Raw genomic sequence first — 16,633 nt, forward strand, 5'->3', positions numbered from 1 at the left:
GTGTAGGGTTAAAGGATCATGGTGTATACAACTTACCCTCCCATGGCTCAGAAAAGAGTGTACAAAATGGATATACAGAATGTGTTCATATAAGACGTGTATGTGTGTGCGTGTGTGTGTGTGTAACGTATGTACATAACGTGTGCCTGTGTGCGCACGTACCTGCGTGTGGAGAGAGAACCCAAATGATAAATAGGATAAAAGGTTACCAAGAGGGGAATCTGGGTAAAGGGTATACACGTGCTTTTGGCCCTCTTTTTCCTTTGTCCAAGGTTTTCTAAATTGGAAGTTCTTTCCAAAGAAAAAGTTACAAAATGATGACCAGGTGTCAGGTACACAGGAATGGGGGTTGAGAGGAGCAGTGAGAGGTGAAAAGAGCAGCCAGATCTTTGTTTTCTCAGCTTTCCTGAGCTGTCATTCACAGGCAACATTGTATCCTTTGAAGCCTGTGGGACGAGATGGTTTGATACACTTGTCTGTTGCAAAACGATTCCCGCCATAGTGTTAGCTGGTATTTCCGTCCTCGGGCGGGCTCGCCATTTCTTTTTTGTGCTGCGAACATTTAAGACCAGTCTCCTAGCAACTTTCCAGTACATAATACGGTCTGATTAACTGTAATCACCGCGCTGTACCTCAGATGTCTAGAACTTACACGCGCAAATTTCTACCCTTTGACCAGCGTCTCCCCAATTAGCAGCAGCCAGATCTTGAAGAGGCTTGCCAAGTACCACAGGACTCTGGACTTACTTTCATCCCGAGCACAACGAGAAATACACAACCCATATACGTAGGGAAAAAAAAGACCTCACGCCACCACGTTGACTCACGGTTCGTTTCGTAATTCGCAGCGTGGGTAGCTTACGGGTCTGGAAGCAATGTCACCTACAGTGAGTCACAGGGCCGCAGGGCTGAGAGACGTCAAAGGTGTTATGCCCGAGTTCCCGGGAGAGGGATTGGCTTCCGAGGAAGAGCGACAATGGAGGGAAGACCGGCCCGTTGCGGGCTGAACAGGGAGCGGCATGGGGGTAACTTTCTGAGCCCCTGTTATGTTTGGGGGGCACACTTCACACTGGAGGCACAAAGGTGAATGGGGCCATTGGAGGGCGCGGGCTTGCAGGACTGTGGAGGGGGACTGTGGAGGGACTCTCCGGGGGGGGCCAGGACGGGGGTGGGGAAGAGAGACTGGTGTCTTGTGAAGAATTACCACGGAAGGCCAAAACGCCTCCTTCAGGGTCCGGGGAGGGTCAGAACCCACCCGCCCACAGCAGAAACGCGGGGCTCTGTCGTCTCTTCGGGTCAGAGGTCTCAGAGGAGAGAACGGAAGCTACTTCTACAGCTCCACTCCTAGTGGCCTCTCCCCCGTTTCCGGTTTCTGCCTCCCTTCTGGAAGGAAGCCCAGACCACATCTTGGGAGATGTGAGCACTCTCCCTCTGGGAAGTCGTCGATGGCTCTACCCCCGAGAGACCCTGAGAAGGAAGCTTCCATCCAGCCGGCAGGCCACTTGAGACCCTCCCTTCCCCAGGCTAATAATGCCTTCCTCTGGACACTCTTTCTTCTGGGCGGTCCCTTCAGGACCCAGCCCCCATCTTTTCTGGAAGCCACTTTCCTCAAATCCTGGGAATCCCCTCTAGGCACATTACCCCACTCGGGGACTTGCCCTGACTTCCTCATTGGCGTCAAAACTGACTTCTCACCTCACATTCCTTCCTTTTTGCCCAGGAAAATTCGATGCCAGGAGGACAAATCGGAGAAGCTCAAGGGGGAGCTAGCTAATATGCCAGCACATGTCCCGAGAACTGACTGAAGTACGGGGACCTTTGGGCACCTACAGCTTGGAGGGAAAGATGCGTTTGGGCAGGTGGGCCTTCTCCCTGCTGCTCTGGGCACATCGTTCGGGGCCGGTTCAAGGACAGGGCTGAGGACAGTGCAGTAGGGCTGCACCTCGAGGAGACGGTGGCCTGACCTAACGTCTTGACAGGGAGCGCAGCTGGCTTGATGACGCAAAAATGTGCAGGATAGAGCAGGTCTGACTCGGTGACCCGGGACGGTGTGGAGGTGTGGGGTGAGGGAGGGCCCAGCTTTCCCGACTGGCCAAGTAGGTGAGGGGCAGTGCTATTTCTTGAGGAAGGGATCGTGGGACAGGACGGACTGTGGGCTTGAGGGGGAAGGAGAGGACGATAAGCGTAGGCCACGTGAAATGTCAACCGCCTGTGGGGCATCCAGGTGCCACGTGGACTGGGGGGTCTGGAGCACAGGAGCGAAGTCTGGTCTAGAAACAAAGTTTTAATATTTGTTTTAATGTTTATTTACTTATTTCGAATTTATTTCTTTTTAACGTTTGTTTATTTTTGAGACAATGCGAGAGACAGAGTGCAAGCGGCGGTGGGGCAGAGGGAGACCCAGAATCCGAAGCTGTCAGCCCGGAGCCCCACGTGGGCCTCCAACTCAGGAACCGTGAGATCATGACCTGAGCCGAAGTCGGACGCTTAACCGACTGAGCCGCTCAGGCGCCCCCTATCGATTTATCTTGAGGGTGTGTGTGTGTGTGTGTGTGTGTGTTTGCGCGCGCGCGCACAAGTGCGCAAGGGAGGGGCAGAGAGGTGGGGGGAGAGGGAATCCCAAGCAGGTTCCACCCTGTCAGCGCGGAGCCCGAGGCGGGGCTCAAACTCACCAACTGGGAGATCATGACCTGAGCCCAGAGATCAAGAATCAGATGCTTAACACACACGCACACACGCACACACACAACACGGACGCCAGAACTTCCAAGCTGGTACACACACAGGGGCCGGCATCCCAGGGCACGTTAACAGAAGGTGTGGATGTGCTCCTTGGAGAGGACAGGCATGGACCCTCCCTGAGCAGGGACTTTACGATGCCCCCTTGTCAGCCTGCGAACGGGGTTGTCCGAAGGCGTTTGCTGGAGGACGCGTGTGGATGCCGGTGCGCGTGCTGGCCAGGGCACGGGGGAGGGGGTGCTGGGCGTGGAGCGGACCGCTTGTAAACCTGTCCAGTTGGATCCCTCCCCGCTGCGAGTGTACTGAGCCGGCGATGTCGGCGTCCTCCCTCTGGTCACTTCCCATCCCGCGTAGGACAGGGAATGGCGGCACCCGGCCTCTCCGATGCACAGGATGTTCTCGGGCCGGTGCCAAGAAGGAGCAATCGCTCCCAGTCAGGACTTCGGCCAGCAGCTTCCTTGGTGGGGGGCGGGGGGAGCCGCACACGGGGAGGTGGGGGTGAAGGTGACTTTCCTGTTAGGCTGGAAGGAAAACAGTTGGCATCTGAACTTCCCGGTTACAGAACAGCTAGCCGGTGAGAACCTGTGTGTGCGTGGGGGCGGGGGCGGGGTTTGCCCTCCCCGCCCCTGCCACCAAGCGTCCGCAACAATCAAGGACGCTCCTTGTACACGCTGGGAAAATGAGTGTTTCCACACAGGCCTCCACACTGTGCTTCTGTTTCACCAGGGAGAAATCTTGAATGTCCGCCAGGCTTGTACTCATTGATTCATTCGGTCCCCGCGGGCTGGTCCTTGTACTGAGCGCGGGGCGGGGTGGGGCTGGGGCCCGGGCCCTTGGGCAGCTGCCAGCCTAGGTGCAAACACAGGGTCCCCATTCGCGCGGTTCATCCCAGCATGGCCCAACTGTACAGAGCCGTTGGACCTGATAAGTTGCCTGGGCGGTGGCCTGGAGAGCAGAGGCACCTGGAAAGAAACAGGGTTGATCCGTGGCCAGCGCGCAGAGGATGGCCCAGAACGCAGGGCGGGCTTTCCCCAGAGGGAGTCATATTCCACAACAGCCCCAAAGTCACTGCCACCGTCTCCTGCCGAAAGACGAATGGGTCCCGGATGTAGACTCCAAGAGCAGACAGGAGACCACCCGCAGGCTCTGGCTGACATCCTGGAGGCAGGAGGGAAGGGTTGCCCCCCCCCCCCCCCCCCCCCGGCGTCGCCTCGTCTCCAGCGTCACCAGCCTTTCTGGAAAGTCTTCAGCAATAAATTACAGCCTAGGAGTAGAGCCAAATGGACAGAGGGCTGAGCCCGAGCTCCCCTGCCCTCACCGCTTCATCCCTCCTTTTCCTCTTAGTCTTGAGTGCTTGCCAGATGTGCCTTCCGGAGTCACCGTGAGTGTCCCTGGCTGTCTTCCACCTCTGCTTTTTTTTTTTTTTTCCAGGCAGAGAGGCCACCCAGCCATGGAAAAGCCACCGTTGTCACTCTCTCCAGTGCCTTCATTCAAGGTGGCCGCTAGGGTTAGCTCTGGAACCCAGGAGCTCCCCAGCAGTGGCGGTGGGCTGGGAGGTCCTCGAATTAATGGCAGAGGGGAGTGGGAGAAGGGATGAGGGTCATTCAGGACCTGGAAATCTAGCCAGGCCCAGGGAGCTGGCTCCTCCTGGCCCATGAGAGCCAAATGCCACCTTGTCACAAATGTGAGCTGGTTGTTAAGGTTATAAAGAAATATAGGTAATAGGGGCGCCTGGGGGGCTCGGTCGGTTAAGCGTCCGACTTCAGCTCGGGTCACGATCTCGCGGTCTGTGAGTTCGAGCCCCGCGTCGGGCTCTGGGCTGATGGCTCAGAGCCTGGAGCCTGCTTCCGATGCTGTGTCTCCCTCTCTCTCTGCCCCTCCCCTGCTCATGCTCTGTCTCTCTCTGTCTCAAAAAATAAATAAAAACGTTAAAAAAAAATTAAAAACTAGGTAATAAATAGCCACAAACTCATCACTCCCTAACCATTTTTACTCTATTTTACTGTGACCCGTACACGTGAGGTGACAATCTCCCACATCCGGGCGGCTGAAATACCGTATGACAGTGGGCAGTTGCACATCTCTTCCCAATGTCACGGTGAGGCTGGGGACTTGCAATCAGCCATGCGCTGGGTACTCATAATGCAGAGATCGGTAAATGCTCTTAATCAGGCTTCGATTCATTGTTGTTATTGTTGATTTTCTAGACCGGAGAAAGTGAGGGGGAAAATGTTAATCATGCAGATCAAACTCAACAGTGAGTCAAGCCTGCAACTGTCACATTGCGAATGATACCAGATAATGAGGAAATCATCTTCTAGTATCTGAAAGCCAGTATCCTACTCGTGAAAGACGTCGGTCTCCTCGAGGATGAATTAATGAAGTTGTGACATAGGTCTTTGTTGTCTCACACAGAAACGAAAAGATCAACCAATATTCACGTCAGAACCACTGGGGCGCCCGGGGGGCTCAGCCAGTGAAGCGTCCCCCTCTTGATCTCGGCTCAGGTCTTGATCTCAGGGCGGTGAGAGGACCAGCCTCACGTTGGGCCCAAGTTGGGCCCTTTCTTGGCCCTTCGTTGGGCTCAGCGTCAGGCTCCAAGCCAGGCTCCGTGCTGGGCATGAAGCCTACTTAAAAAAAAAAAAAAAAAAAAGAACTACGCTTGCTCATCAATAGCAACCACAAGTTTACAGAGGCAAGAGTCTGGCAAAAATCACCAAAAGCGTTCTGTGAGAATCAGTTAGCTACTAATTAACAATATTAAAAGTATATTAATATCCATAAATGTTATTAATCAAATTTGACAATAAATGTATAAAATTATTTTATTTTTTTAAGTTTATTTCTTTTGAGAGAGAGGGAGAGAGAGAATCCCTAAGAAGGCTCTGCCTAAGAAGGCACAGTCAGCACAGAGCTGGACGTGGAACTCGAACTCCCGAACCATGAGATCATGACCTGAGTCAAAATCAAGAGTCGGACGTTTAACTGACTGAGTCCCCCAGGCATCCCTATTTTATTTTATTTTATTTTGTTTTATTTTATTTTATTTTATATGTATTTTATTTTATTTTAGAGAAAGAGAGAGAGCAAGCGTGCATGCAGGGGAGATGGGCAGAGGGATAGAGGGAGAGAATCTCAAGCACACTCCATGCTCAGTGTGGAACCCCACACGGGGCTCGATCCCCCAACTCTGGGATCATGACCTGAGTCAAAAATCAAGAGTCAGGCACTCAACCGACGGAGCCACCCAGGCATCCCTAAAATTAATTTCTTAATAATCAATAACTTAATAATATTGTGTGTTTTCACTATTATATGTAATGTGTGTGCCACATACTTTATGCCAGTAAAATTTATAAATAACTTAGCTACATGTATACATGCATACACTTCTCCCCAGAGAGCAGGTCGTTAAACATTTACCAACGCTCCACGGGTTAAGCCCAAGGCTCAGAAGTACTTTGGCATCAGAAACCCAAGTTTCAAAGGTCCGAGAGGTACTCTAACGCTAACTAAAACGCCGTAGAGGACGGACACGTGACTAAGAATCATGTATGTGTCTTTTGAAAAAACCAACTGGATGGGGATCCCACTAGGCTATCAGGTCCATGAAGGTGGGTAGAGACTTTGCCCTTCTCATTCACCCGGTCGGCGCCTGGCTTGTAGAAGTTGCTTAGTCAACTCTTCTTGAAAAAAAAAAAAAAAAAAAAAAAATGAATGGTTCTCGGGCACCTGGCCGGCTCGGTCGGTAGAGCATGTGACTCTTGATCTCGGGGTTGTGAGTTCGAGCCCTATGTTGGGTGCAGAGGTTACTTAAAAAAAATAAAATCTTATAGAAAAAACAAAACAAAACAAAACCAACCCCGAATAGTTCTTCGATAACTTCGATCTAACTTCCTCACAATAGTGCCCAGAGATGGCCCCGACAGGAAACCCAGGCCTGTGGTCCTCAGCCTAGAACATCCCCTCTCCACAGGTTCCTTGCTTCACCCTCAGTCTGGCCCTGGAAGGACTCTGGCTCTAGCCCGTCATGTTGGCACCTGACAGGAAGGTCCATGGCTTTGCTTCCTGGACGCTGGCTCTGTAGAAGGTAGCCTAAGCTAGCTTGGTGCCTCCACCACCCGACAAACCCCTTTGGCCTAGCTGCCAACTGTGCCCATAAGGACAGAACGAAAGGAAATTGGGGCCCAGGGCAGAGAGGAGAGGCAATGAGGGAAGTCCAGCAAAGGACATCCCAAATGGGAAGCCATTTGGCTTGGGGGAGGGGGGGGGTGACATAGACCAGTCTCCCGACTAGAAACCTACGAAAATTGAAAAAAAAAAAAAAACAATTTTTTTAATGTTTATTTATTTTTGAGAGACCGAGTGTGAGTGGGGGAGGGGCAGAGAGAGAGAGGGAGACACAGAATCTGAAGCAGGCTCCGGAGCAGAGCCCGACATGGGGCTCAACCCCCCCGAACGGTGAGATGGTGACCTGAGCCGATGTCGGGACGCTCAACCAGCTGAGCCACCGGGGCGCCCTGGGAAATTTCTAATTCTCCCTACCACTTGGTGGCTGTGAGACCTTTGACAAGTCACGTTGCCTCTCCGATCCTCAGTTGGCTAATGCAGGAAATGATCTCCAGGGGCTCTTCTAGACCTCCTTCATCAGCTTTGCTGGCTGGGGGCTGCTGGTGGTACAGATGCCTGCAATCTAGGGGGTGAGTCTGATGTACCAGAAGATGGCATCACGTGACGCTAGGGAGAGGCGTGTTTTTAAGAAAAGGATTTCTCTACAGGAGGAAGCAAAAGTGTGTGGAAAACATTCCAGTTGATGGGGCGGACCAAACAGAAACGCAGCAGCATCGGACAAATTCATGGCTACATTCATGACTAAACTCAACGAAGTGGATACATTCATTGGCTAAAAGGACTCGAGGGTCTTCTTATCCCTTGATGCCCCTGTCTGGGTCTGAGGAACCGGGGCCTCACCCACAGTGAGGCATTTCCATACGCTTGTGTTCTCCCGTCCTTCAAATGCCCAGGCTCGAGTCCTTGCTGCAGCACATGCGTGCCCTCCCCTTCTCCCCACATCCTGAAACCACCACCCAAAGGTGGGCAAGGTGACCTGAAACGTGAAGCCCAGCGGCTTCCAGAGAGCAGACGGGAAGCTTCTTCTCGGCTCCGCCTCCCCGGCCGCACCCCCCCACTTCCTGTCCCCAACTGCGGTGTGGGCTCAACTCGGGATGAGTGTAAGCCTCTTGCTCTGCCTGTATTTTACGATGCTGTGGAAAACAGTGCTGGCATTTAAAAAAAAATTTTTTTTAATGTTTTTATTTTTGAGACAGAGCATGAGCGGGGGAGGGGCAGAGAGAGAGGGAGACACAGAATCCGAAGCAGGCTCCAGGCTCCAAGCTGTCAGCACAGAGCCCAACGCGGGGTTCGAACTCACGGACCGTGAGATCATGACCTGAGCCGAAGTCACACGCTCAACCGACTGAGCCACCCAGGTGCCCCTACAGGATTTTTGTTTTTAATGTTTACTTTTGAGAGAGATCGAGAGCACGAGCAGGGGAGGGGCAGAGAGAGAGGGAGACAAAGGATGGGAACTCACAAAGGGTGGGACTTGAACTCACAAACGGTGAGATCACGACCAGAGCCGAAGTCGGATGCTCAACCGACGGAGCCACCCAGGGGCCCCCAGGCTGGCATTTTTCAACCCCACCTCCACACTGTGCAGATATGAGTGGAGCCTTCCCCCAGTGGTTTTTCCTCCTGCTTCCGTTCGGCATGCCTCCAACTGCCTATTTCGAGTCCAGATTCATGGCCTGACCTTCAAAGAGAAGGTATCCGTGATTCAACACTTGCTATGTGCCAGGCACTGAATCCAAGCGGCGTCACATGCCCTGAAGCTAGTGGCTAGCCTAGGTGAAGCTTGGCAGTATTTGTCAAAGGAGTGAAGAGGTCCTCAGAATCATCCTGAAAGGCGTTTTTCTTCCTTGTTCTACCAATTAGGAGACTGACCCATAGGGAAGCGAAGTAACCCGTCCAAGGTCACGGTTGATAGAAAGAGGAAGAGTCGGGATCCAAACCCAGGTCTGGCTCCAAATCTTGGACGTGCTACGTTACATATGGTTCTTCAAGTCTCTCCCGCTCTCGACCTCCCCCACCCGGGAAGGTTCTGGCCGGACAGACCCAGCCCTGTGATATTTTTGGTTCCAGTTATTCCCGTGGAAACGGCTGCGGCCCTTCGGGCAGGGGGCGTATGTGCCAGCTGCCTCGGCTACAGGCACTGCCCAGCACAGAGGACTGCTGGCATCCGGAGGACTGGCCAGAAGCAAAGGCGTGGCCCGTGGGAACTTCCCCAGCCTTCCTGGGGTAAGCACGCCATTGGCCAGTCACAACCCCAGGCGTGTCGGGGAGGAGGCACTTCCAGGACGTTCCTTCGAGGCAGCAGCGGTGCAGCCTGGAGGCGGGGCTGCGATGGGGGGATGGCTCCACCTTCCATTCTGTGGGCCTCGGCTCCCACGGAACCTACTGACCCCTTGTGGGCACAGTGTAAATGCACTGGTGGCCGGACAGCCTCAGAGGGCTTGTCCCTCAGCCGGTTGCCCTCCCAGAGGCTGGGCTTTCTCGATTTCCCGTTCTTAGGAAGCCAGTTACCCTTGCCAGATTTGTCTGTGACAGCGCTGTGGCAGGTAGGTCTTTTGACCTTGCTGCGCCTTGGTTTCTTCCCCTGTAAAGTGGGGATTAAAAAAAAAAAAAAAAAAAAAAGCCCCTGCCGTATTTTAAGACAGGAGAAAAAGCTTTAAAAAAAAAAAAATTTAATGTTTATTTATTTTCAAGAGAGAGCGCACAGGGGAGGGGCAGAGAGAGAGGGAGACACAGAATGCGAAGCAGGCTCCAAGCTGAGCTGTCAGCGCAGAGCCTGACGCGGGGCTTGAGCTCATGGAACCGTGAGATGGTGACCTGAGCCGAAACGAAGAGTCAGATGCTTAACTGAGCCACCCAGGCGCCCCGGTACCTGACCAGAACTACTAGATAGCATTGAACAGGATTGATCAACCTTTTTCACGTCACGGCACGCACAGAAAATATTTGTCTAGCACACGGGGATAAGAAGGAAGAGGCTTCTTGTGACCAGAGCTGCCCCGGGCTCAGCCCAGCTACCCCCAAAGGCCAAGGGCACCGACAACGCTGCGTCCCTGGAATCCTTTTCGCGGCGCCTGGGGTGGCTCATGCTGCCGGATGCACAAGTGGTGCAGGAAGCAGCGGTGAGCCTTGTTGGGATTTGCTTTCCCCACTTTGCCTTACAGTCAACCAGCACAGGGCTTGGGTGGGGGGCCTGGCTCTCAGAGACACGGGGAGGGGGGAATGGTCACCGAGGGGGGGGGGAGGAGGGCAGGGGTCTTCTCCAGCCGGCTGTGGCCACAGGCAGCACTCTGAAGGTTTGGGCTCACTTGTGCCTCTTGGGTAATACAGGAAGGCGAGAAGACCACAGGCACCCCCCCCCGGCCTCTGGGGGGCAAAAGCAGACTGCATTTCGGGATAACCGGGTGTGTCAGCCGCCAAAGCCAGGGGGTCTAGCGGGAGCAAACCTGTGAATGGTTGGTATCTGCCTTCTGCCTCCTCTCAAGCTTCTTGTTCTCTTTTCTCCTCCGGCTGCCCCCTCGCGCCTCATTGACCCATCCATCCCCAAAGCCCTTAATAAGGGGCAACTAGCTGCCAGCCAACCCCCCGCCCCCCCATGCCAGGTACCGGGACCACAGGATGGAGCTGTTGGCTTCAAGGAACTCAGTCTGGTAGGAAGAGAGACCCGGAAAGAGAGGCAGTGAGGAAGGTGCCACATGGCCAACGGATGTCTGTAAAAAGAGGGGAGATGCGGGGGCCGGAGATAGCCTCGAAGAGCCGGGAAAGTTTGCAAGGACTCTTGCCAAGTAAATGGGGGGCGGGGGAGGGAAGGGTAACGGGGGGGGGCGGTAATGAGGCGGCTTTCCAGAGAGGACATGTACAAAGGAGGCATTGAGACATGGGAGAATGAGGCATGTTCACAGCAGTTTAAGCAGCCCAGCTGTGCCAGGATATAGAGCTCTAGGTGGGGGTGGGGGGGTGGGGGGGGGTGATGGAGTCAGGCAGGCGGCAGCCAGATCCGAGAGGTGCCAATTAAGAGAGTTTTTACTTCATTCTGAAGGCAACAGGGGGCCACTGAGGCATTTCGAACAGGGGAGCACCATGGTCCAAATGACCAAGAACCACCGCTCTGGCAGCAGAGGGGGCGGGGGTGGGTGTCAGGGCAGAGAGACTGCTGAGGACGCTGTTGCAGTCTTCTGGGCTTTATGGGCCGACAGCTGGAACCGGGGGCGCCTGGGGGGCTCAGTCGGTTGAGCGCCCGACTTCGGCTCAGGTCACGATCTCACGGTTCGTGAGTTCGAGCCCCGCATCGGGCTCTGTGCTGACAGTGCTCACGCGTGCGTGCTCACTCTCTCCCCAAATAAACAAATAAACTAAAACAACAACAACAACAACAAAGCTTGAACGAGGCCATGGTCAGTGAGGGCACAAAGGAGAGGTTCGAGAACCTTCGAGAAAGTGGGATCCACAGAACATGATCATTGTTGAGAAGCAGGTGACAAGGGAGAGAGGTCATGCCAAGAACAGTGCCAGTTTTCTGGCTTGAGTCACTGGGGACACTGGTGGTACCATTCAGTGAGGTGGGAACACAGGGAGGACACAGGCTGGGGTGGAGATGAGAGCCGTTGTGGATATGGGGGCTGCGAGGTCCTCGTGGGCCATCGAGGTGGGAATGTCTTTTTTTTTTTTAATTTTTATAACTTATCTATTTACACAGAATTCTAAGTTGAAAACTATCATTTCGCTTAACCCTTTGAACAACTGTGTGAGCGAGGCATGGATGCTAGACTACATCAGCCCCATCTTGTAGGCAAGAGTGGAAACATTTTTCCTGTATTTAGTATAAAGATGTGGGAACATCTAATAGCCACTTGGATATCAAAGTGCTATCACCCAGCAGCAGAGGTCTGGGCTGGAGATACGATGGCCACCTTCAGCAGATGGGGGTAGTTGAAGCCGGGGTCATGAGTAAGAAGAGAAGAGGGCTGGGGCGCCTGGGTGGCTCAGTCAGTTGAGCGTCCGACTCTCGATTTCGGCTCAGGTCATGATGTCATGGTTCATGGGTTTGAGCCCCGAGTCAGGCTCTGTGCTGACAGTGCAGACCCTGCTTGGAATTCTCTCTCCGTCTCTCTCTCTGCCCCTCCCTCACTTGCACACTCTTTCTCTCTCTCTCAAAATAAATAAGCTTTTTTTATTTTATTTTATTTTTTAACGTTTTATTTATTTTTGAGACAGGGAGAGACAGAGATGAACAGGGGAGGGGCAGAGAGAGAGGGAGACACAGAATCCGAAACGGGCTCCGGGCTCTGAGCTGTCAGCACAGAGCCCGACGCGGGGCTCGAACTCACGGACAGTGAGATCGTGACCTGAGCCGAAGTCGGATGCTCAACCTACTGAGCCACCCAGGCGCCCCAACTTTTTTTAAATGATCATGATAAATTTAAAGAAAGAAGAAGAAGGCTAAGGGCAGGGCTCTGGAGATCACAGCATTCCAGGAATGTAAAGAAAGTGGAGGGAGCCAAGCGTCCTAGAAATGAAGAGGGGAGAGAACGGCCATCAGACTGTACTGTGCGGAGAAGCTTAGACTGTGGAGGCCAAGAAAGAACAGAAGCTGGAAGGGGGCTCTGTGCCACAGGAGGTGTTTGTTGAGATATTTGTTCCAGTTTCCATGCGGAGGGGAAGTGATGGGTGGGGGGCGGCCGAAGCTTCGGGAAAGAGAGAGGATATGAGTGATGGAGCAAGGCTCAAGGGGAGGGAAGGTGGATTGGACCTGAGCACACCGGGGAAGCGGGAAGCGGGTCTCAGCCTTGGGCAGGATGCGGGGCAGTTGGGGCAAGAGAAGAGGGCATGGCAGGTCGGGTTTGCTGAGAAGCCAGCTCTGAAATAAAGATCAGCATGTTTATTAGGGAGTGCTCCTGGGACCACCAGCCATGGAAGGGAAGGAAGGGGAGCAGCGTGGGGGAAGGAGACGTTGGGCTGCAATGCAGGTTCGAGAAAGGCCTCGGGCAGCCCCATGAGGAGCTCTGAAGCCAGGAGTTGGGACCGGGGGGTTGGGCCTCTACACCCCCCATCAGCCGTCCCGTTGGGTGCGGCCGCCCTGGGAAGGGGGCACGCCCTTGGGCAGAGCGGCTTTCTTCAGCTGAGCCAATCCCCAAAGGGGTCTGAGAGCTGAGGGCCGTCTGCCAAAGGCCTGGAGTCCTTCAGGCCCGAAGGGAGTCCCGGAAGCACAGAGAGTGCCCACTGCAGAGAGGAAGGGGGCGCTATTGCATTTGAGTTGAATCAGCGGACCAGCTGGTGACACTGAGGAGGCGCTGACCAAGGGACACAGCACAGGATTGCCAAGTGGCGTTGGGGTCTCAGTTAAAGCTAGAAGACGAAGCATTTCGGCAGGCCCAAATAGTGTTCAGATTTCAAGGTCCCTCATCCTTGGCCACATGGATCTGTCCTCTCTCCCTTGGATTAGTTTGTACCCGGGAACGTGTGTATTATTTAGAGAAGGCGCTGTGTTCCTGAATTCCCCAACTTTTTACCTAAAACCACTTCCTAAACAGGACTCAGATCCAGGGGGGTTGGTAGATAAGCCCTGGTTTTGCTGTGACGACACTTGCGTGTGTTCATGGCGGCAATCTAGCTCCCAGGCGAACACCACTATGTGGATGTTACATGGGATAAGAACCGATCAGAAAAACTGTTTCAGAGCTGACAACGGAGAAAAAAACACTTGTCTACGAGCAGGCGGATGAAAATCACGGGGCTCAGGATTAAACCTCATGAGCAGGCGCGGCTCAAAAAGGGAGCAAGTGACAAAGGAAAACTAATTATAAAGGCACAAAGGAAAAACCATTGAGACAGTGAGGAAATACAGTTCAAGTGGCTCACCAGGTACTAGAAAGGTGAAAGACAAGTAAACTGCCCAGTTAAACAGGCTTTGAGAATCCACACAGGAAATTACCTGGATGATGGTTCAAAAACAATGCCTTGCTGTTCCGAGAAGAAAGGGTCCCCGCGGGCGGGTGGGGACGGGGGGGGGGGGGGGGGGGGGGTCGGTTTAGAATCAGTTGCCCTCTTGGCCTAAAGCCGCGGGCAAGGTTGCCCACTGTGCCCCACTCAGGAAAACAGCTGGACACCCATGAGTGAGGGGCGACAACTCTTATGACTGGCGGTAGCAGTGTGGCTCCTGGGGAAGAACCCCCGAAACATCCCATCGAAGAAGAAGAAATTTGTTGGCGGGACGGGGTGGGCCTCACTCTGCTTCTCTGCACGGGTTTGCCGCTGAGTGTACATTTTAACAAAGGCTTTGTTGCTCCAGCTATGAGGGACTCTCATGGCATCAACGTTAGGGGGAGCTACTTAGGAGGGGTCACCTTGTGCCCTAAAATCAGTCTAGATGCAAGGGGAGTCAGTCCTGCTTCCAGCCCTACCTTAGGGGAGAGGCGGGACCACCTACAGCTTCCAGGGGCAGATCCCTGCTAGCAAATCTCATTTTATAGCTCGTGCCACCAGCCTGACCGCCGGGCGCGAATTCTGGGAGCTCCAACTATTGTGCCCTGCCCCGCACCCCCAATCCCAGACACACACACCACAGGTGGCTTTCTGAATCTCCAGCAATAATACCTACCTTACCATGGGGGCACCTGGGGGGCTCAGTCGGTGAAGCGTCTGACTCCTGATCTTAGCTCAGGTCTTGATCTCAGGGTGGTAAGTTCAAACCTCGCACTGGGCTCTCTGCTGGGCATGAAGCCTACTTCAAACAAACAAACAAACAAACCTGTGGAGCACCTGGGTGGCTCAGCCGGTTAAGCATCCGACTTCGGCTCAGGTCATGATCTCGCGGTTCGTGGGTTCGAGCCCCGCGTCGGGCTCTGTGCTGACAGCTCGGAGCCTGGAACCTGCTTCGGATTCTCTGTCTCCCTCTCTCTCTTTCTCTGCCCCTCCCCCACTCACTCTCTGTCTCTCTCTCAAAAATAAACATTTAAAAAAATACCTACCGGGGCGCCTGGGTGGCTCAGTCAGTTGAGCATCCGACTTCGGCTCAGGCCATGATCTCACAGTCTGTGAATTCGAGCCCCATATCGAGCTCTGGGCTGATGGCTCAGAGCCTGGAGCCTGCTTCCGATTCTGTGTCTCCCTCTCTCTCTGCCCCTTCCCTGCTCATGCTCTGTCTCTCTCTGTCTCAAAAATAAATAAAAAAAAACATTAAAAAAAATAAAAAAAAAATACCTACCTTACCATGTTCCAGATAATCTACTAGGGGCTTTGCCTTCTTTTTTCCCCTGAAGAACCCTATAAAGTAGGTATGGCTGTTATCCCCACTTTATAGATGAGGACATTGATGCAATGAGGTAAAGTGGTTTGCTTATTCCGTGAGCATTTGGAGTACCAGACTGGCGGTGATTCCTGACCCTTCTTTTTTTTTTAACGTTTATTTTTGAGAGAGCGCAATCAGGAGAGGGGCAGAGAGAGGGGGACAGAGGACCTGAAGCGAGCTCTGCACTGACAGGCTGACAGCAAAAAGCCCGACGTGGGGCTCGAACTCACGAACCATGAGGTCACGACCCGAGCCGAAGTCAGAAGCTCCACCGACTGAGCCACCCAGGGGGCCCCCAACCATTCTTTCTTCACGGGCCCCTCTGGTGAAATCAGTGGTTTCCCCTTCACAGAAAAAATGCGCCTCTCTCGCGGGCGCACGAAACATTTAATTTCAAGGAGTTCAGGGATGTGGCTGAGGCCTGTGAGATTAGCATTTGAGCTCAGGACAGGTGGGGGCGACCATGTCTGCAGTTCATTCATGAAGCAACAGGTAGTATTTGGCATCTGTTTTGTTACGGAGCCCTGACCATCCACCCGGCACCTGTTCTAAGCACTTTACAAATATTAGCTCACTTGGGGCGCGCCTGGCTGGCTCAGTCCGTTGAGCGTCCGACTTCGGCTCGGGTTTATGATCTCGCGGTTCGTGAGTTCGAGCCCCGCGTCGGGCTCTGTGCTGACAGCTCGGGGCCTGGAGCCTGCTTTGGAATCTGTGTCTCCCCCTCTCTGTGCCCCTGCCCTGCTCATGCTCTGTCTCTCAAAAAATAAATAAACGTTAAATAGCTCACTTAACGCTCCTAACGCCACATGAGATGGGACCACTGTTGTCTCCACCTGACAGATGGGGAACCCGAAGCACAGGGGAGATGAAGCGATTTGCCCGAAGTCGTACAGCCAGGGCACCGCCATGCTCTGCAGGGAGTGGGATCAGGGGCTGGGCCCTGAGCGGCAGGGACAGGGTCCCTGCCCCCCAGGTGCTGACATTGTAGTGGCCCCCAGCGGGTCAATGGACCATCGCAACGCGTTATGGTGTATTCCTCCCTCCAGCGAGGAGGCTGTGGCTGTGCTCCAGAGCAGGGCCGAGGGTTCCGGGCTCCAGGGCGGCAGCCAAGAGCTTGCAGGGACTCCCTTCTCAGGCCCAGGACCAAAGGAGCCCGACGGAAGGAGGGGAAACCTTTTCTGGTTGCGGGACCTCCCGTTCCGCTCCCGCTCTGCAGCCTAGAAACCAAACAGCTGGGAGTAAGGCTCCCCTCAGGCACTCCGGGAGCGGAGGAAGCAAGCAAGTGTCCTCACTCCTGTCTGGGGTATCAGAGCAGGGTGGGGTCCCTACAGGCCTGCCTCTTCCTTGCTCTCTCCCTGCAGAGACAGCGAGCTCCCTGAGGGAAAGCCCTAGGCTTGCCTGTGTCTCCATCATCCTGGCACTCAGTATGTGTTTCCTTCATTCATTCACTGAACCGATGTTTATTGAGCATCTACT

General features: G+C 53.9%; 1 protein-coding gene and 2 long non-coding RNA genes across 5 annotated transcripts in view; 1 reads left to right on the forward strand and 2 right to left on the reverse strand.

Moving 5' to 3' along the window:
• The first annotated feature begins 341 nt into the window (after positions 1–341).
• LOC113597603 (uncharacterized) lies at positions 342–1,863 on the forward strand. Of its 3 annotated transcripts, none has more exons than XR_008289839.1 (2): positions 342–1,083; positions 1,721–1,863. It is a non-coding gene; the product is annotated as an uncharacterized LOC113597603 (long non-coding RNA). The 3 variants fall into 3 exon arrangements; XR_008289838.1 differs by having other exon boundaries at positions 342–1,025; XR_003418390.2 differs by having other exon boundaries at positions 342–924.
• A 247-nt stretch (positions 1,864–2,110) lies between these two features.
• LOC128311427 (uncharacterized) lies at positions 2,111–13,007 on the reverse strand. The gene is made up of 3 exons (XR_008289837.1): positions 8,333–13,007; positions 2,785–4,942; positions 2,111–2,270 (listed from the first exon to the last, which is right to left on the reverse strand). It is a non-coding gene; the product is annotated as an uncharacterized LOC128311427 (long non-coding RNA).
• Positions 13,008–14,529: 1,522 nt separating this feature from the next.
• The window catches only part of STEEP1 (STING1 ER exit protein 1), a 44,135-nt gene continuing 42,031 nt past the window's right edge, over positions 14,530–16,633 (reverse strand). Inside the window, exons 9-10 of the transcript XR_008289835.1 lie at positions 14,838–15,017; positions 14,530–14,593 (exon numbers count right to left, since the gene is read on the reverse strand). The gene's annotated coding sequence lies outside the window, so the exon portion shown is untranslated. The remainder of the gene's footprint in view (positions 14,594–14,837; positions 15,018–16,633) is intronic.

The sequence above is a fragment of the Acinonyx jubatus genome, chromosome X, assembly GCF_027475565.1.
Source record: "Acinonyx jubatus isolate Ajub_Pintada_27869175 chromosome X, VMU_Ajub_asm_v1.0, whole genome shotgun sequence".
NCBI classification, from domain to species: Eukaryota; Metazoa; Chordata; class Mammalia; order Carnivora; family Felidae; genus Acinonyx; species Acinonyx jubatus.